General features: G+C 36.7%; 1 protein-coding gene across 1 annotated transcript in view; it reads right to left on the bottom strand.

The window, feature by feature from the left end:
* Positions 1–14147: 14147 nt before the first annotated feature.
* Positions 14148–21369, bottom strand: part of LOC122791637 (leucine-rich repeat and fibronectin type III domain-containing protein 1-like) — a 684457-nt gene continuing 677235 nt past the window's right edge. The window contains exon 3 of the mRNA XM_044059490.1: positions 14148–21369. This exon is cut by the window's right edge and continues 1913 nt beyond it. The gene's annotated coding sequence lies outside the window, so the exon portion shown is untranslated.

Raw genomic sequence — 21369 nt, 5'->3', positions numbered from 1 at the left:
CCTTAATTGAAACCATCTCCTGCAAAAACAACTCTGAGAAATCTCTTTTTGCTCATGAAATTGCCAAGAACTGGAATAAACTTACTCCTGACCTTAGACTTCTACATTCTACATCCTCCTTTAAAACTCTCCTAAAATCATATCTCTACTCCAACCATCTATGCAACTGTAACAAGCTGCCATAAAACAACATAATACTACAGGGAAACCTTTTTTATAACTCATATGCATCCTCTGTTAGGGTCACTGTTCAGACTGTACTATACTCTTCTGAACTCATGTTAATGCTCACTGTAAATACTGTACATACTGTAAATATTTCTACAAGTAGTCACCTGTTTATCTACCTGCAAATGTATACCTATACTCTGACCTATTGTAATTAGTGGTGTAACTTGTTATACTATGTTAAAGTAATCTACAACCTCTTCTCTCATGTTATTGTAAATTGTATTTTCTCTCTTTTTTTATTGTTCTGGAGCTTTTCTCCCCAGGACTCTGCTGAAAATGGACTATCCTGGTTAACGAATGTTTAATAAATAAATAAATAAATAAAAAATACAAAATCATTGTAAGGTAACAATGTTAAGTAAATACTTACACCTCTCACATACTGAATCACTGTATGAAGTAATAAGGAGTTTATAATATGCATGAAGCAGGTACTACCTGCCTCAAAATGCCTAATGCTATCAGGCTGGCTACAGAAGGGGAAACAGCTGACTGAGATTCCATACTGTCCAGCACAACTGAAAGGGCATATGATAGGTTAAGCAGAGGATAACTGACTAGAAAAAGATGATAAATTAGGATATGAATAAATGATAATAGAATAAATGTTGATTACTGTAGTAATCACATTGTGCAAAAATGAAATGTAAAAGTGACAGACTGTCTAGGGTTGATAAGGAAATCAGTAACAGTAGGAAATTCAGCTACATAGCTTTACTTAACAGGCTAATGTGGTTACTCACTATCCTATAAAAACAATGAAAACTGGCAGTGTAACTTAATTGATCCCGATGTAGTAACTGTAATAGCAACAGATAAAACCTAAATGACTAGTTTCAAGTGCAGTAACAGTATAGCAGTCAGTCAAGTAATAAAGGTACATCACAAAGGTCATCCTGTACTCTCAACTGTTGAACTGTAGAGCAGTAGCTTTAAATATTGTAACGCTATAGTATTTAAATGAAGCAGAACTGCAACAATACTACTGATCAAAAAGTGCAGTCAGTTACTGACATAATAAAAGTAAATTTGTTTTTATATACCTTGTATAACAGGCAGCAATGTAGTATTATCTTAGAGTAAGCATGCACTAACAATGCCAAAGCAACAAAATGCAAATGTGCAGAATTATTTAACCTTAATACCACTACAGTCAGCAAAGCAAAACCAACAAGGAGAAAGAGGGCTATGCTGTTTAAACCCGACAATACAATGTAGAAAAAAGTTTTAATTTCAGCAATGTTGTCACAAGAAGTGCTGTTAATAAGATAAAGAGAGGCAAAGTATTCCTTGAAATAACACAGTATAAAAATCAGTCACAGTGGTACAACAAGGTTGTGAAAAAGAAAGTATATATCATATAAAACAAAGATGAGAGGTTACATTATTTATTGTAAACTGGGCCCCATTGTTTGATACCCAATAGGATTGAGGCTGGATCACACAGCAGACTGCTGAACTGAGCAAGCCTCCAGGTATTTAAATCCTGTAAGGCTTTGCCCCTCCAGAACCAGCCAATCAAAATGCAGCCAACTCCCCTACAGAAACTGGCTAAACAAAATCAACCAAGCTCAGGTAGCTGTCACATAGAAGCTTCTGCTCTCACCAAAGGCTGGAGCACTGTAGACCTGGTCCTATGAAACTAATGAGGTCCTTGTAGTGATTTTAATCAGCAGGAGCCGGTTCAAAAAGAGCTTTGTAGTGTCCTCCTCCTTCTTTCTAGTCTTCTTATCTTCTGAGTAGCCCAGCATTAAAGAGTTAGTACAACAAGGAGAAAGCTCCAGTTGGCAGTATCATATTATTTATATCGAACAAGAGCATACCTGCTGTGTCCATATTTGACTGAAACTTACATATAAAACTAAATAATGCCTACTAGTTGTTAGTTCCCTGTCTATACATTATGAAGCTATTTGGATCTGGTGTGATTAAGTCAATCCATCTGGCATCTAGCCTTGAATCTAGAATTTTCAATAAGATTTTTATTGCTCCATTCAGTAATGAATTGGGCCTGAAAATTAAAGGCATCTAGTCCAATATGTTGGTTTCGAAATCAAAACTAATCTTGCATGTAGCACTTATGAGGAAACCTGCCCCATGTTGACAATCATATTAAACAATGACAACAAAGGACCTGAAGACTCATCTCTTCCCAGTTTGTAAAATTATATCACAAATTTGTCCAGGTATGGGGCAGTCCCACTCCACAATTTTTTAATGGCTTTATCAAGCTCATCCTCAGAATGAATCGATCTAAACTATCATTATTGCTCATTGATAACTATGTGTGCATGCATTCTGAAGACATTTCTGAGACTCATCTACTTCTCATTCATCATAGTTTATATACACTGGGTGGCTAATCTATATGGTGTTTGTTCTTTCTCTTCTTATAAAACCAGACCAGATACTTAGGGTCTGATTTCACACTTAACCTAGGGAAAACTCCCATTTACTAAGAAGTTCCACTTCTGCTTTGGATATGGATATTCTTTCTGACATCTCAGACTAGAGATCCCCAAAGCTAGAATCTTATTGTTATCCTTTTTTTGTAAATATTTAAGTTTGGTCTCTAGTTGTGTAATTTGACATGCAATCTATCTTCTATGCATCCTTTCCTGAGCCATCAGTCTGGTAGTTAAGGGCCACTGTATTTCCATCCCACTTAATGAAACTTATACCACCTTGCTTTAAGATGTTCTCAGTGCGTACCTCTTCTATGAAAGTGGTTAACTTGGCTTTCATGTCTGGGTTCTGCCATTTGTATTGAGCCCGTTTCCATTTTCCATGCCTATCAGACTCTTGAAATGAGGACTATGCTGAGTAATAAGGGAGCATGTTCAAATATGTATATCACCTGGATTTTAACCTACTTGTCCTTATCTATTTATTTGGTCTCAATTAAAAAATAGTCCAACCTACTCTCTTGGTCCCCTTTGATTCTACAAAACAAGTAGCATTTTTTCATCTTTGTGCATTTCGTTCCATACATCAGTCAAATGAAACTCACACTTTTAGAACTTTGGAATGCATTTCCCTCTTGTCATCTACCGAATATTTGATGGCATTTATTTTTTTATTTAAACCCCCCCCCCCCTAGCACTTTGAAATAGTCCCTGGCAACATTCTCTTTTCATGTATTGAAGAATTCCCCTATCCTACCCAACCAAATTAACCAGTGATTCTTAGTGTTCAACAAAATAAAATGTCTGCCCCCTCCCACTCTTTTACATGATCTGCATAACGAATTCTTATCCATAAGTTTCATAGCTTCATGCTCCTTCAATTTGGTTTATTGTAGTAAAACTATATGAATATTAGCCCTCTTAAGTCTCTGTATAACTCTTTTACTTTTAATAGGTTTAGACAACCCTCCTATATTCCAAGCAAGCAATATTACATTCTTCACTAAATAATTTTCATAGTAAGAGACATAGGAGCCCGATAAGGGATGCTGTTTGTTTTGCAAATGTGCAAAATGTACATCAAAACAGGGTCCAGGGGATGCCTTGTATGCCCAGCAAAGATCACATCTCAGAAGTCTGTATGATACCAAGTAAAGAGCCAAATAACATCAGAACTTAGATTAAAATACCTAAATTTTGCTTGTGACATACATAGCCATGTTGGAGAGACAGATATGTTTCTCAAGGAATTTATATTATCTGGAACAGGCCCCCAGGCATTTGACGTAGAGTTCCTCCCTATTCCTATTTAAGAACAACTTAGACCACTGAATGGGTAATCATAGGGTTACCATATGGCTGGGTTTCCCTGGACACATCCTCTTTTTGGGCTCCTGTCTGGGCGGTTTTTGAAAAATCTGCGATTTGTCCAGGTTTTTCAAAAACCCGGGCACATTGCAGAATTTTCAAAAAACAGATGTGCTTATTTCCACTTTCCTCATCTTTGTTTTTTTTTTTTTTTTTTGATTGGCTCATATACCGGCATGCGAGCCAATCAAAAAAATTGGAAAACAGGGCTCTGTTCAATGCAGAACTGCTTCATGTTCCGCATTGAACAGAAGAGGGTCTGCTGTGCGAGTTTTTGATTGGCTCGTATACTGGTATATGAGCCAATCAAAAAAATCAAAAAATGGAGCTCTGTTCAATGCGGAACTGCTTGATGTTCCGAATTGAACAGAAGAGGGTGGGTCCGCTGTGCAAGTTTTTGATTGGCTCATATACATGCATACGGGCCAATCAAAAATGGCCAAAAACAGAGGTACTTGTCTTTAATGTGGAACTGAGATGTTCCATATTAAAGACTAAAGACCTTTTTTTTTTGCTCTTCACCTAGTGTGAAAGACCTTTTGCCCCAACCCGGCCAGTCAAGAATCTGGCAACCCTAACAGGACAAAATAATATGTGCCTGTATAATACCAGCACATATTTTTCATCCTCTTTTTCGTATAATAAAATATGATAACCCTAGGTAATCAGAAACTATCCTTGGTTTGGTGCCTGTGTCTCTGATGGACAGAGACAGTCAATAAATTCCTCCCTTTATAAATCAAATGTGTGGATCACATTTGCAATGCATGGCTAGGCTTACAAGGAACCCATAGTGGTTATTAGCCTAGTATACACCAATGAACCTATGACACTATAAATCAAACAAATTACATTATTATCCCACTTATAAATAAACATTAAGTCTATCCATTAGTTTCTGGAAGAAATCTGAAATCACAGCAAGAATTCTCCAGTTATTAGTAGTAGTCTTATTTCATACGAGTTTATAGCAAATAAGAGGCATCACTGCTGTCCTATTGATGCTGAACGTATAACAATTATCACTGATTTTACCATGAATATTTTAAATAGACACGTTGACTTGAAAAGCTATAGTGTTTTTCCATACTTGGAAGAAAACCTAAGAAAATTATTAGTTTTTGATTTAAAAAAAATTAAAAACTTATGCATTATTCCAAAGGACAAAATCCTCCTTGTACACTAATAGAATGTAAAAGAACAAAGCTAAATGCATCATACTGTTCATCAACCTCTACCACAACTATCAGCATAATCTTTCTTTAATATATCTTAAGCTAACTTGTCACACTAATCTTCTCCTTTCTTCTTCTATTTCTCAACTAGCCTGTTCTTCTTTTACTACCACCATTACCTATCACTGACCACTCTCCCCAACATTAAACTCATAGCAGACATCTTTCACTTTCCCAAACATTACTTCTATAGTAAAAAAAAAAAGCTTGTTTATTCTGGCTGAGTGCTAAACAAGTTAAAAATTCTAATCTGATTGGTTGACCTTGATTGCTACAAACAATCACATATGGATTTTTTTTTCAAATAGGTGATGATGTGTCTTTCAGCTTTTCCCGGTTAGGGGTCGCCACAGCGGAACTCCGGTCCGCTAATGATTGGTAGTTGATTTTTACGTGCCAAGTTACCAGCCCTGCCGCACAACCTTCAATGAAGGTATGCCCATTCACGCATGTCTCCACACAGAAGACGCTCTAGCTGAGAATCGAACCGGACAGCATCTTACTGTGAGGCGACAACGCTACCGCAGCACCACCACCGACTATGTAAATCCTTAACTGATTGTATGTCAGTTTGTACTACTAATCTTTACCATTGTGTCAGTATATTAACATCTTGTCAATTGTCTCTGTTTAAAACTGTTTAATCGTTCATAATTTGCAACTTTGTAACTGTGCAGCTTTTCTCCCTGGACCTCTGCTAAAAATGTTTTTTTTGACCCAGTAGGACTTTCCCAGACACCAAATATAAATAAATAAATAAATAATAAGTACTTAAATACTAAGCAAATGAGTGCATTAAAATGTTATACAGAATATAAAATGCCTGTTCAAATAAACACATGCATTGTCAATCAATCACCAGCAATGTTTGATAGAATGAAAGATCTCTTAACAATACTATGTTCCCTTTTCAGTAGTTTTGTCCAATTGAATGGAAGAACTAAATCCATCCCAGCTGGAGAGAGAGAAAATGATTTGTGAAGCGAAATACAGAAGCAGAAAATTATTGATAACAGGGACGTTTATAGATGACATAAGATGGGAGCAAAACAAAGTTCACGAATATTCATGTCTGACACCATAAGAAGCTTTGACTCAAACTGCCTTATAAGAAGTTTTGCTCTGGATTGCATCAAAGATAATGTGGGTTTGATTAGCAGTATGGCTACAGTAGGAGATGGTCGGGGGATGTTAGTGAGATAATAAGACAAACTTGTACATTTGAATGGGTTGATGTTGAGGTCCCACCATATGACCTGCACTAAAGGAAAGGTAAAGGATTGATGTCCTCTCCTCTAGGGATATAGTGGGGCATCAGCCTACCGAGGAGTGCAGATACTGTAGCTGTAAGGCCAGGTATGTGGAATTCTAAACTCAAAAAGTGTGATTGTAACAGAAATTGTACCAGTCCTTCTGACCAAACTGGGGAGGTGGTGACAGCATTTAATAAATCTTCCAACATCAACTAATCATCACTGCAGTCTTAAACTCTTGAATCCTTCTTCCAGTGTCCCAAAATGCCAGGGATCAGAGTAATGAATGGGACAATAGGGAGAAATGGCTTCATGTTGACTGGGAAATAAGAAAAAGCTTTTTTCTTCAATGAATGGAAGTTTCACTTTGACGCGTTGGAGGAAGTGGATGGGACTGGGTGACATTATTTGGATAGTAGCCATATAGACAGAATCAAAGGTGAGCATAATGGGAAGAAGGTCAAAAACCAAGTAAATGAAAGTAAAGATTTCAACCAAGCAAAGATGTTAGGTGCTCCAAGTTTTTCACTGGTCATAAAAGTATTTATAGAAAGAGTCAGTAATGTGTAGTTGAAAGAGGATGTGGACATTAGAATTCTTTAATAATGTTTTTGCTAAATGCATTTTATCCATAGGCCAATATGTTAAGAATCTCCCAAGATGTGAGACATTTCAGAAGAATTTGAGAGTTATCTTGGGTGGTGGGGACTGGGACGAAATATGTAGGGATAAGGTTGTAACCGTGATGGTATAGGAGATGGTACATAGTACTATGATAACAAGTTAGGAAAGTCATTTGGAAGTGAGAGAGAAAGTAGGGTATATATGAATGTTGAGATTCATTATTGTACAAATGGGGATATCGACAGGGATCCTATATGTGTTAAAACATGTGCTAGTCCAAGTAATTTATAAATATATATATATATATATATATATATATATATATATATATATATAAATATATATATAAATAAATATATATATATATATATATATATATATATATATATATATATAAAATACAGCAAACATTTGATAGTTTCATTTTGAGAGAAAAATGCAGAATAGTACAGAAAATTTTAAGGGGTCCTAGATAATGTGGATTCTGGGGAACGGAAAGGTACATAACAATAGATAAATTGAGTAATCTGTTAGAAATGGGAAAGTAAAACAGGAAGAATGAAGACTAGATACTGTATAATGAGGCAGGAACAGGGAAAGGGTAGTGGAAATAAAGCAGAGGTGTAAGATAGCTGGTGTAAAATGGAAAGGCAGGTGGCCTATACAAGACAGAGAAGATATATAAAAGAAGGGGGGCATCATGGTAGAAGTCAAGCTGAATACAAGGGGAAAGAATAACAGTGGTTCATTTGCTGGAGTGATCAGAAAGTCAAAGCTATATGCTGCTCTGAACCGTGTTCGATGCATGAACCTCTAATACAATATTTTATGTACTTTTCAGACAGAGAAGCTGAAAGAGTGAACGAGTGAATGAATGAAAATATGAATAAGTAAGTAAATAAATAAATCAACTACAGCAAATTCACAGAAGCAGCATTGTTTTGAGTTTGAAGCCATTTTTGCTTATTTACTGTTCTACACAGCACATTGGATGTGAAGACTGAGGCAGTAAGGCTTTGTCATCAGTAACCCTAGATTAGTTTTCTATTTGTTTATCTTTTCCTTTTCTGATGTGTATATATATATATATATATATATATATATATATATATATATATATATATATATATATATATTCACAGCATGCCAGTGCATGCCACACAGGAGGCTATGACTAGTACAGTAAGATAGAATGCTCCATGAATCCCCATCATGAATCCAGTTGTCTCTTTCCCTCCCATCAGCTTGTCACAGTTAACCTGTGCTGGTCAGGTGTATCTACCACTCCTAATCTCCCCCGACTTACCTCTTACAGGGTTGGTTCTTACAAAGAACATTAGGATCCTGGCACCACACATTATCCTTCTTGTTGCAGGGGTTGTAATGAACTACCTGCCTCCCCCCCCCCTCCTGTGTTCATCTGTTATGACTGAAGGATACTCCCCTCTATGGACCATGCCTCTCTACATGCTTAGACAAATTCCTACCCTTCCCCCTGGATGGGAATGTTTATCCCTGAATCAAATGCCTGAGATGATAATTGAACCATGGTCACTTGGGCGATAGGGAGGGATTTATCTCTACATGACATGGTGCTGGCTAATCCAGCTAATATCTTCGTCAGCCTGCAGGACAAGTGTGTGTGTATTCTTCAAGGTGTTCTGCTCCACTTCCACTGCCCAATCTACCACTGGTGCAGTCCCAGCCCTGTGTAGATAGTTCTGGGTACTCTTATAGTTAAAATGGCACAACCAGGCAACCAATGGTCAACAAGGGGGGCATGTAAATGGGAAAAAAATCTGAGTGTCACTACAATGGCACATAGAGGACCTTTCCATAGTTGTAATTTCAAATGTGTATTGTTGTCACAGTCATCTGGGATGCACCACAACTGAAGGCAAGTACAGAATAACTCTATTTCTTAAGGATGAACAAGTGAGTGACGCTCTTCATTTTTGTTTCCATTACATAATCACAATGGTGAAATAAGAAAGCAAAAACAATACACCACTAAATATCTACTGACACAAAAGCATGCCTCATCCTCCATGTTCAGGTATTTTATAGCTTGTGTTACTTTAATCATGACCAATGAATTTACCTTATGAGGCAGCCATTGTGTGGCCATCATTTATTTCACAAGATCCACGCCTGAGTTCTCTGAAGATGGTATTACAATTTTTTAAATATGTCCAGTCCTTTCAACTAAGGGAGATATACTGGAATCTTATCAAAGGGACTGTCAGCTCCATTAAAATCTCTTTATTTTGGAGTCACACCACAACCTTCATTTGCCTTTCAATGACAGAAATATGTTCATACTTCCTCATGCTGAGAAAGAATATGCACACTGTGGTATATTTTACTTATTTGACTAAGATGAGGTTGATAACACTGAAGACACCTGCTCTGTGTCAATTTGGTGCACAAAGGAAATATAAGACATCGCTATAGTGACATGAGATATTTAGTCCAAGTTATCAGGCCCAAGATTATGACAATGCTCAACCAATCATGGTGCAAACACAGCCTAATAAGGATCCACTCCATTTGCAAAATAGAAGAATTCAATAAAATATTTCAACATTTTTTTTTCTTTGTGTCATGCCCCAAAGCAGCACTCTCACAAATCCTGAAAATAAAGGGAAGAAAGTGTAACTGAAAAAGGTTTTTCAATATTGTGGAGCAGCATGCAAGGATATAGCAGCATCCATCTCTTCATCCTGTGCACACTTAGCCTGTCTATTAGACCTATCAGTGCACTCTCTGTTTACATAATCTTTCTTAAAAAAGTCAGTGTCTTTACATACAGGCTTCCAGATATAAAACCGTCAGGCAGTGTATTTGTTGCACTGAATGACATTATTCATTCACCACTCAGAAGTGCATCTGTTTCAAAAGATGCTAGAAGTGGCATTTTACCTTTAGAAAACAGATAAATCATTTAATCAAGGGAATTACCATTTAATGACAGCCTGCTCTTTGGTGAAGCATCTGCCAGATATTTCTGGAATAACCATAAACATACATCGTTAAGTATGGCAAGGCCTTCTTAGTAAAGATATCCGCCAAGAAAATTAGACAGAAGGAATGTTTTTCAGATGTCAATGTAGACACATAAATTCTGTATTTATTAATGGTCAATCCAAGCAGCTTTGTGCACCATTTCACCTTCATGGAAATGCATAATCCACATTCATGGGCACTGTGCGGGTTTCTTCTAATTTCAGGCTTTTCCTACAGGTGATTTGTTTGAAAGTGAAAGGCTATGAATGCACATGGATGTACAAGTCTGTATCACTAGATCAGTTAATTCCAGTGCAGGTTTGTTTATGACATTTTGTTGTTATATATTTAGCTGTCATAATGAACAGATGATTGCTGAAAATGGTGTCATTTAGATATGCATTAAAAGACTCAAATACCCAAACCCGACCATTCCTCAGTAAGCAGTGATACTGGCTTTTACAGGTTCTGATTCAAACTTACAGAGTTTAATGTGCCAGCTTCTATTCAACACTATTACACAACAGTTGTCTGTAAAGTATAAACGTTAGGCCCATGTTTCTTACTAATTCACACAGAAAGATGGGGGTGCATACCTTATTGTTGATTTGGAAATTCAGTGATTGTGTGTCAAACAAATTGTTCTTTATACCTGTCCAGAAGAAAACACTGCTACACACTATAACAGGAAATTTGTTTACATCCATAAATCAGTACAAAGCTTACTTCTATTCCACCACTTCCATCACCAGTGTTTCTCAACAACTGGTCCCTGTTGTCAACGAAATTGTCTTCCAGCTAGTTTTTCATTATGTCCTTGAATGTTTATAAAATTCTTAGCTTTATTGATATTACTTAATGAGCCAGGGGGTACTTGCAGTTCTGTACTTGGATGTATAGCCCATTCAAGAATACCAAAGGATGACAGTGTAAGTCATATGACAAAGACAATTAACTAATTTCTGTACCATGGCTGCATAATGAACTTTTTTACATAACTCACTTAATCCTGTCTCATCTCATTCTTCATTTGGGAATGATAATTTCATGCAAGGAATGTCCGGTCATGCCTTCAGTGAAACAGATAACATACACATGTGCCCTAGCAAAGACATTGCACATCCACAGCTGCTAGTCCCTCTACCAGTCCTATGATTTCCATGGAGTTTAGCTTACAGCATTAGACTTGTTTTTACTTGTGTTCTAGCACATACAGAGTGTCCAATGGGCAGCTTCATGTTTTGCTTACAACTCCTTGTACCAGATGGTTTAGGAAGCACAGAATTCAGCACATCACTCATGGTAGTGAATGAGACTACAGCACCTAATATAAAATGTGCCCCTCAACTTGTGATAAGTGAATGCCCTTCAAACCCATACCTCACTCACTGACCAGTGAGTCTATCTTTATTATTGCCATGCTGAAGGGACCTGTTTTCCAGCAACAGTTTCCTTCAGGATCAACATTCTTGAAAAGCAGTCCATTTATTTATTGCTAAACCATTTTATATCATCCATCTTAGAAGCTGGAGTTGTAAGAGTGAAGACCTGACCTCTGGGGGTGCAGGGTATATAGCACCTTTGTAAAGGCACTTTGAAAAGCAGTACATCTTCTCTTCATTGCCCAACTGTACATCAGGCAACAGTGTGGGTTAATCAACAAATTTGTCAACAGTGCGGTAAATGAGCATGTAATGAAGCAGACCTATTTATACATTTAGAGGTCAATGCTTTACCACACTTTATTAGATTCTTCTCAACACATATGAAGGCACCATATTTCTTCTTTATGTATTCAGTGAATGAAACATTGTATTGACATTTCAGTGCTAAACAAGATTCATTTTATTCAGTAACATAATACAGCCTTAACTTCTATGGTTGCATCCCAAAGTATCAGAGCACTGTGGTGAAGACACATAACAAAGACGGTACAGCTGTTGAGTTTGCTAAATTTTGCTGCCAAGTTTGTTAAATTATGTAATATAAGTAGGTTCTCAGAGGAGCTTGCCACATGGAAGCAGGCTATAAAACCATATATATGGAGGCTATGCAGAGTTATGACCACAGCTGCACACACGGTCAATGGGCCCTACCTTGCCCCTACTAAATGTCATCTTAGAATCATAATGAAATCATGTAACATTCAGTTCAAGTGAATCATATTATGTATTCAGGGCATCCTACACTAACATTCAGTGCATGTAAGTCTGCAATATAACTGTACTGAGCTATAGGGCAGCTCTCCAACAATAAGTAAGCACCTCTCTAGAACATGGTACACATTGAGGATGTATGTAGAGCAGATACTCTATACCAAACAAAGGGGAATAAAGGAGTGCATTAGCAGTGCATAGTATGAGACAGAGAGAACACTACTAGTACAGTTTAGACAGTAACTGTGACCATGCTGGCTCTGAAACTTGTTAAAATTCCAAGGACTATGATTGCAGCTCTTCAAAGACAATATGTGGGTATGGGAGCAGAACACACCAAATATAAACATGCTGTACCTCAGAATATTTCTCCACTTCTCCAAGGTACAATGATTTTTGAGTTATCAAATATTAAGTGGCAGGGTTTTAGGAGCACAAAACTGGAGCCCCTGCAAAACATGTTTAGTGGAATAATAGCTAGCTTTGATATTTGCCGTTTATTTTCAATTGAATTGCAGTTTATTTTTCAGTTGCAGATTCCACAATTGTGGATGCATACAGGGGTCTAGTGACATCATAACATATAAATCACACTTATATGTTAACATTCTATGAACCCGCTGATAGTGATTTTTAGCAAAATACAGTACCGTAAGCATTTGTTTTCACTGGTCACCTGTACCAGCACTCTACCTGTAAGTATGCATGATGTAATACTATCACCCATGCCATGTCATGTGACTATGGGATATTATCCACTTTCTCTGCTTGTTTTATAATTAAGTAGCAGTCACCTGTTGATAAGACAATACTTTCAAGATATCCATCATTTGGTTGGCTCACTGTCTTGACATAACTGCAAATGACTCTGGATTCTGGCCCTTGATCGAAATTAGGAGACAAAATCATGTCTGAATGCCTATGAAAGCATGAAGATTATTTCTTCAATTACATATACCAGGAAAATTATCAGCAGTGCAATGCTTTGAAGTAATGGCATGTAACAAATACCGAGAGTTGGAACTTCATAAATCAGTATAAATGTATCTTTGAGCAGTGTGTGGCATTTCATTAACAATTAAAATATGTACTATCAATAACAAGAAACTGCATAAATGCCCCTTGTTTTTTTTTCTAAAATTATCTCAGCTGTTATATCAGTATTCAGATGGGTAACTGATTTTCATCAGACATAAAAAAATAATTTCTTTTCAAAGGCAATCAGCCAACATTCAGAATATAGCTAGTATATTTTTTTTATTAATCTCAGAAAGAATGCTTTTCCTCCATCAAGTCAGTATCTCCAGAAATTATTCAGTTTTAATGTAATTCTTTGTGTCACTGGAGTGAATTTGAAATTGTAGCTTTTGAAGTTCATTCCATAATGAGTTCCTTTTGCAGCTGCAATCATTTATTATGCCAGAAATATATCAGGAACAAGCAATTTTTATCTAAACATTACCTCTTTGCTTTGTCTACGCTTCTTGTGGGCATTTGATTTAGCTTCTGACTGACATGTTTATGTTCTGTGAAATCAGCATGCCATTGTGCTAAATATTATTTGCTTAATGTCTTGCATTATTAAATGCTACAGGTAAATCTTGAAATCCCAACCCATCAGCCAAGTATACATCAAAGTGTAATAGCGTATATAAATTTATTGTTATACCTTGCGAACTGAATGTCTGTCCGGAAATAGAAAAAAATGCATTTTATTCAGACAAATGAGTCTTGTAAATGATGCACATTTTTTTCCATTAAGACATTCATGAAGTTGCAATTTGTCCCACTTTAAACGGACTATTGCATTTTGAAGTCAATGATATACACTTACAGTTGTCATTAACAAACAGAAGAACTACTTCACTGCGAGTAATATTGTGGTTACTAAATATAGTGAGTTGTTAGCAGATAAAAGAGATTTAGACACAAATGTTAAATTTACCCTCCACAGATATGTTTAATATGTAGCACCATGTAATTTGGCATGTCCAAGATTACAAGTACATTAACATTTCTGTTTTGCTGCTGTTTTGAGAATGAATACAACAGGAAATAGTTTCTGATATGCACTGGAGGTAATTCTCATGATTCTTTTGTAGTTTTTTTCCAATGGATGGGACAAACTGAGGTAGACTGGATTGTGTAGCACTGTGTTATAAACAAAACAGTTATGTGGGAGCACTGTACATAGTAGTTACCATGAGAAACAATAAAAAACACCCCAGAAGATCTTAAGAACACTGTGTGTGATATGAAACATTTTAACATACAAACTTCACTTTAACTAATGTATTTTAGTGTAAACAAATGCAAACATACACATTCAGTGAAAATTCCTCTTAGAAGTATCTGGAAAGCATCATAATGCAGTAAAAAAACAAAATAAGCATTTTGATTTTTTTTTTAAATTGTGCTTTGTGGTTGCAATAGAACTTCAGAAGCACATCTGAATTTGTCAGCTAACATCTGTTGCCTGTCACTCACTAAAAATCCATGCTACTTGCCTTTAATGCTTATGAAAACACTATTGAAATATTCAGTGAGATGGTTTATTACCATCATATTTGGAAAACAGTACTAATATTAAATTGTACAATCAGTCTTGGTTATTTGATTTACTCTTTATAGGATACAGTAATTGATGTGACACACCTGGAAAGATAAATACGTACTTACAAAATTTAGAGATGCCAGACTATGACATAATTCTCTTAATAATCCCATTGCACAATTTCTAACATTAAAAATCTTTTAATTTATTTTAAGACAGAGAAAGTACAGTTGCGTATGTAAACTTACCATAACAGCAGAAGTCTGAGTACATCACTGTTGCAGTAGCCTAAGATATATGAGACATATCCTGCCAAGAATCAGACAGCCAGTCAGTATGCAAAGCTTCCATACTCCTGCATGTTGAAGGAGGAATGAGGGTATGCTGATATAACAGTAGAAGTACATGCACCAAAACTCAGAGCTTTCCTGCCTCTTAGGAGAGAGAGCTACAGTCCAAAATGTCAGGTAATGTGCTAGGAGAAAGGGGAAAAAGCAGGGATAAGGGGAGACCCCGCTCTGCCTCATAGTTCAGGGTGAAGAAAAAGCTCTCATAAAAAATAAAACTCATTAGAGGGATCAAAAGATGGGTAGAATGGAGGGTGTTAATACTGCAAAAGTGACGTCTTCAAACATCTACTGCTATGATAAGTTGATTTACACAACTGTACAATATGCTCATTATTACATCACTGTTGTAGTAGCCTAAGCTATATGGAATGATTAGCAAAGCTTACACTGTAAGAGAGGAGGAGCAGGAAGAGGTGGGGACCAATAGTCCCAGAAGAATAGCCCTAGCAAAACCTGCTCTTGTTCCGGAGAAGGAGTCAAGGATATAATGCCTAGTGAAAGTGAGTACAGATGACCAAGATGCCACATCTGGAATACTTCTAGAGTCTACCACTTTCCAAAAATTCCTAGAAGTAGCCATTGTCTGGTAGAGTAAGCCTTGTCTTTGTTGGTAAGGATCTTTCCAATATTGAGAATAACAAAACTGAATAGCATTAGATAACCATTTGGAGACAGTATGGTTGCCACTGGCTGTCTCCTCTCAGACTGGAATTTCTAAAGTCCTTTGTTTTATCAGTGTAATGACTATGTTAGAGTATGCAAGATTTTATATCCATTACTTATTTTTTTGGTTGAAGGTAAGTAACAGAGAATTTAATGGACTGACTTAGAATAAATTATGATACACGTTTTGGCATGAAGAAAGGATTGTTTTTTTAAGGATACCTTATCTTTATCGAAAGTAAGGTAAAGGTGAATTCCATAACAGTCTGCAACTCAGGCACTCTCCTAGCTGTTTTTCGATGACTGAGTAACACCGTTTGCCAAGTCAGGAATTTTAAATCAGCCTTATGAGCTGGTTCAGAAGGAAAAAGTGTACGTTTTTTGAGTTCAAGTTAAAATCCCATGAAGGGAGTCAAGTCACCTGTTTTACAGCAAGTTGGACATGTTGTAGCTCTTTCAAAAACTGTTTTACTGTAAACAAGAAAGAACTAGAGATAAATGCAGACAAGCAGAAATTACTGAAAGATGAATCTTGATACAAGAATAAGAAAGGTCTAATTTTAACAACTAGCACAGATATTGGTGAACCAAAGGAGTGTCTGCCTTTAAAAGGACTTGCTTCTGTTTCTGGTACTTGCTAGAAAATGACTTCCATTTGACCAAATATAATTTCCTAGTATCAGGTTTCTTATCCATCTGTAATACCTGCATAATGTTCTCAGAAAATATGTGCCTGAGAAGAACTGAAATTCTGCCATCCATGTTGTCACAAAAGGAATTTCTGTGTGGGGTGAACAAGAGTCCACTTGTCTGTGCAAGATGATCCTGTAGGAAAGCTTGTGATAATTGCCCTTGGCCATTTTCATGAGAATAAAGGGCCACTTTTGCCAAAATAGAGTTACCAATACTGTCTTTGGAGAATCCTTTCTGGATCTTTAAAAGACCCCTGGTGTTCACAGGAAAGGGAAAAGACAGAAAAGAACATTTTTGTTCACGGGAAAGAGAAGGCATTTGTCTTCTTTCTGCAAGGAGTGCTGGAGCAGACTTTTTTAATGGTCTGTTTTAAATGGAAGTAAAACAATCTTATTGTGGAGCTTCCAACAGGTGGATAATTCCCTGTGAAGACTTCTGTGTATAATATCCATTTGTGGGGTTCTGGCTGGTTCTGCTCCAACATTCTGTCACAGTATTCTGCAATATAGCCTGCAAGGATGGTTTGTGTTGTAGTGTAAGTTCTCAGGCTAGCATAGCTATGACCTAAATCCACTTTGTTTGTTTATGTACCACATGCTAGTGGTGTTGTCTATGATTACCATAAGTGTCCTGGATTCAAAAAATGGTTCAGCAACTTGGGAGCAATTGCCAATGCCATAATTTCTTTGATTTTTATGTGTTTCCTTTTGAAAATGTGTTCCCAACATCCTTATACTTTGGATCTCCTGAATACAGTCCCGCCCTGTGCAAAATCTGAAGCTTCCATAGATACAGACTGGAAAGGGGCTGAAATAAAGATTGAAAGCCTCACATTCAGAGTCATCTGGTGTATCCACTTGAGAAGTTCCTGGCAAACAAAATGTTTTATAAGAAAGTCAGGAGTGTTGGTGTTGAGTCCAGGCTGATTTGAGGAACTACTGAATGTTTCTCATGTCTAATTTAGCTAGAGGAATAATGAGAATTGTAGAAGCCATGTATCCTTCTATCCCAAAGAATTACTTTACTGATGGCAGAGCTTAATAGAAAATTGAAAAATTCATATTTGAAAAAGGTTACTTTCTCCTGAGTCAAGAATACCATCATTTGTAAGGTTTCTAGCAGGCAACCTAGAAAAGTCATCCTCTTGGAAGGAATGAGAGATGACTTTTCCATATAGAGTTGAAGACCTCAGTTATAAAACAGATATGTGACCAAGAGTAGAAACTTCTAACATTTTTGAATAGAGTTTGCAAAAATAAAGCAATTGTCCATGTAAGGAAAAGTATGAATGCCTTGTAATCTGCACAAGCAATCACTGGTACTTGACACTTTGCAAATACTCTTGGTGCTGTGAACAAACCAAGGGGTAAAGAGGAGAACTGAACATGTGAACCAGAAGTAGAAAATAGTAAAATGGGTCTAGAGTTTTTTGAAGGGGTATAAAGTAGTAAGCATCTTTCGGATCCAACCTTATTAAGAAAGTAAAAGTGCAGATTAACAGTAAGAGAGGTTATAGAATATGCATTTTGATCTTCAGATCCCTGACATGGAGATTCAGAGAAAAAAAAAAACATCCAAAACAGGTCTTCAGGTTTACTCCTTATTGTGTACCAGAAATATTCTTGAATAGAATCCAGTTCCTTTTTTATTATGAGCTCATATTCTAGTACTCCCTGGGAAATCATATGAGCAATGATGGGAGAAAATTGGTGGATTTCGTTTTGGAGATGGAATAAAGGAACATTACTGTCTGTGTGAGAATCATATTGTCATATGTAGCAATTTTGGATGATTCTAAGTACCTAATAATCGGTTATAACCAGGTATTATAGAGGAAAGATATAAAGAAGGATTTTTTGAAAGTTTGGGAGGACTGCCATAGTGGGGAGAGGTTGGTCGCACAGGTAGATAGTACGCTATCAGTCTATAGATTATTACAAGCCTAGTTAATAATTCTTGCTCCACACTGGAATCAAATCTTGTACCTTCTATATGTAAGGGAAAGTCCTTAATCATTATGTCACACTCCCCAAGTCAGCCAGTCAGTTATTTTTCTTTGACTGAGCATCTTCCTGAGGGGTTCCTCCTTTTTCATGTGACATCCTTGCTATTGCTTCTTAAAAGGTTGATTTACTGACTTTTGATATCTTTGTTTAAATGGTTTTCTGAAAAGAAAATGAACACAGACTGCAGGGGAAAGTTCTATTATGTTTTGGTACAGGGGTTAGATAATTTTGTTTTTCTCCTTGTATCAGTTTTACCCTTTCATCAACAACTTCAAAACATCCACAGATGAAGTGTTGAGCAAAGCCCTTTTATCCAGGGGGGCATTAAGAAATTCAGATTTTACATCTAGAGGTAAATTCTGGGTATGTAGCCATGCAAGCCTATGCAAGACTAATTGCGTTGCTGTAGCTCTATAAATTGTATCAACAGCATCCATCATAAGAGAATCTGAAGGAGCGTTTGATAACCAGATTGACTAAGAAAAGCAACAATGGTAAAGAAGATTTAAATACTGAGCTAGATAAATCAGCAATAGCCTTTTTCATGTTAGCAAAGGAGGCTAAAAGAATTTGAACATATGGGCCTGACAAATGACAGTTTAAAATACTAAGATCGAAGAGGTATTAACCTTTTTCCTAAATCTATCAAAGGCACTGCCAGGTGTTTAGAGACAGAGGTCTTTAGAGCTGAAGGGTCTGCTCTGGGATTAGAGAAAAGGTACCTATAAGACTGAAGAACGTTCTAGAGTGTATGAGCTTTTCTAGGAGCAGCAGAAAGACTATCATGAAAAGAACTGGCTGTATTAAAAGTGTCCTGTGGTAATGCAGTAACTAGGGGTGCAGCCACTGGTTTGTGGGTATGTGCTTGCGCCCAATATTTCTGTGGAGTTACAGAGATCTTTTTATGCTCCCATTGAAACAAGTCCTTCATCCTCCTAATAGAATCAGGAAAGGACAACTTCTCCACAGGGGAAAATGAACAACAACAAAAAAAAAATATCTTCTTCAGGTTCTGTTTCCCAGTTTTCAGCTGAAGCAACTTGGGAAGCAAGGTCTAAACCAGCCACCTCTATTTCTGAATCAGATCTGCAGAAGAAAGTGAAGGAGTTCTCTCTCTCTCTCTCTCTCTCTCTCTCTCTCTCTCTCTCTTTCTTTCAGTTTCTTTTTATCTCTGTTTGAATGATTCTGAGCTGAAGAAACAGTCTCATAAGATTGAAACATTTTGTATAAAACTAAAACAAGAGAGACTTCTGCTGAGATGTTTCAATTTTTGAGACTTTTCCTTAGGAGTCGCAGTAGAAAATATCTGCTTTGATGTCTGTTCCTCTAATGGGTGCTAGGCACCTCATCTGAAACATTTATCTGTGGGACATCTACATCCCTTTCTTAACAGATCAAGCATTGTTCTCCCTTGTCTGCACTGGACATATGTTTAATCGCTAAGGATTTGTCAGGACTTCCTACACTTTTCCATGATGAGCAACATCAGTGGGGTTGAGATCAGCCATCAAGCTGTTTGATGGTTTTGATATGCCAAAAACAAAGTGATTTGCTGAGGACCAGGAAAGACAGAATGTGAAAAATGGTATGGAAGAACCCACTGTAATAACTTAACTTTTCTTGATGACCTAAGGAGGGATGTCTGAGGACTTGGCATCAGACAGTATAAGTGGGCCATAAAAGAGTTTTAAGATATTGGTTCTTGACTAAAACTTGGGGGAATTAAGCCAACTCATAAGGGTCTTAGGTTTGAAAGAAAGACAAATGGAGCATGACACTGGATGTCATGTTCCTTAGCTAACATGAAAATACAGGCTATATGTGAGATTCTATAAGACATTTCACATCACAAAAGTATTTCCCCTTTCTCTCAGACATAATCCAAAAACAACAATAATTCTCATTGAAAAAGGGAAGGAAAGTCAATAATGGGGTACTCGTATGCCCAATTTTTCAACACTAGCTGATTAAAGAACCACTAAAGAAGCTATAGACAGCTTTGGGCCTGAAAGGCATGACATTTTTGAACTTTGGTACTTATGCATTTATTTTTAACCCAACAAGCTCTACTGCCTCTTCCAGTGTGGAAGCAGCTGCGAAGCTTTGGATACAGACCAGTAATCTGATTCCTGGCATTATAAATCCCATACAGCTTAGGCTACTGCAACAATAATCTAATGAAAAACATCCCTTTCTGATGTCCAACAACTGTCTATACCATAACTAGACAATATTAGGTCTGAAATTAACTGACATGGGAACTGTAACACTGAGAACAGAAAAGATAAGCTTGTTAATAAATGATTCAGTATATAATTCTATATGGAGCATGAAAGCAAATGCAAGACAACCGTTTAAAATATTACAATGATTTCTGTTTATACATCTCATACATTTATTGATTATCACTAAACAGTACACTTGGGCTATGTTTAATTAACTGTAAAACATGTTCTTGTTATTTAAAATTATTAGATGTGAAAATGCTAAGAGTAGTTGAAGTACAAATGACTAGTGCCAGAATGCAGAGGAAAACAAATTGCAGGATCTCTTGGACACAAAGTAGTACCAATTAAGCAAAACTATTCAGTGTTAGCCAATGATAAATCATTGAAATAATCCCAAGAAAAACAAAAAAACTGGACTTCACAAATGTTATGGTCATATCTGTCTATCTTAAAATGAAGAAAACAACACAGGTGTTTCAGAAACATTTTACTGAAGTAACAAAAAGACGGTCAGCAAGGAAAATGATTTACTTTTGGAAATTACAAGTGAGGACTGTATACAACTGTAAGAAGTTTCAAATGACTCTTTTCCCAATA

This window comes from Protopterus annectens, chromosome 1.part0 (assembly GCF_019279795.1).
Source record: "Protopterus annectens isolate FY-2018-M chromosome 1.part0, PAN1.0, whole genome shotgun sequence".
NCBI classification, from domain to species: domain Eukaryota; kingdom Metazoa; phylum Chordata; order Ceratodontiformes; family Protopteridae; genus Protopterus; species Protopterus annectens.
The sequence above is the reverse complement of the archived record's forward strand: the minus strand, read 5'-3'. Positions and strand labels throughout refer to the sequence as shown.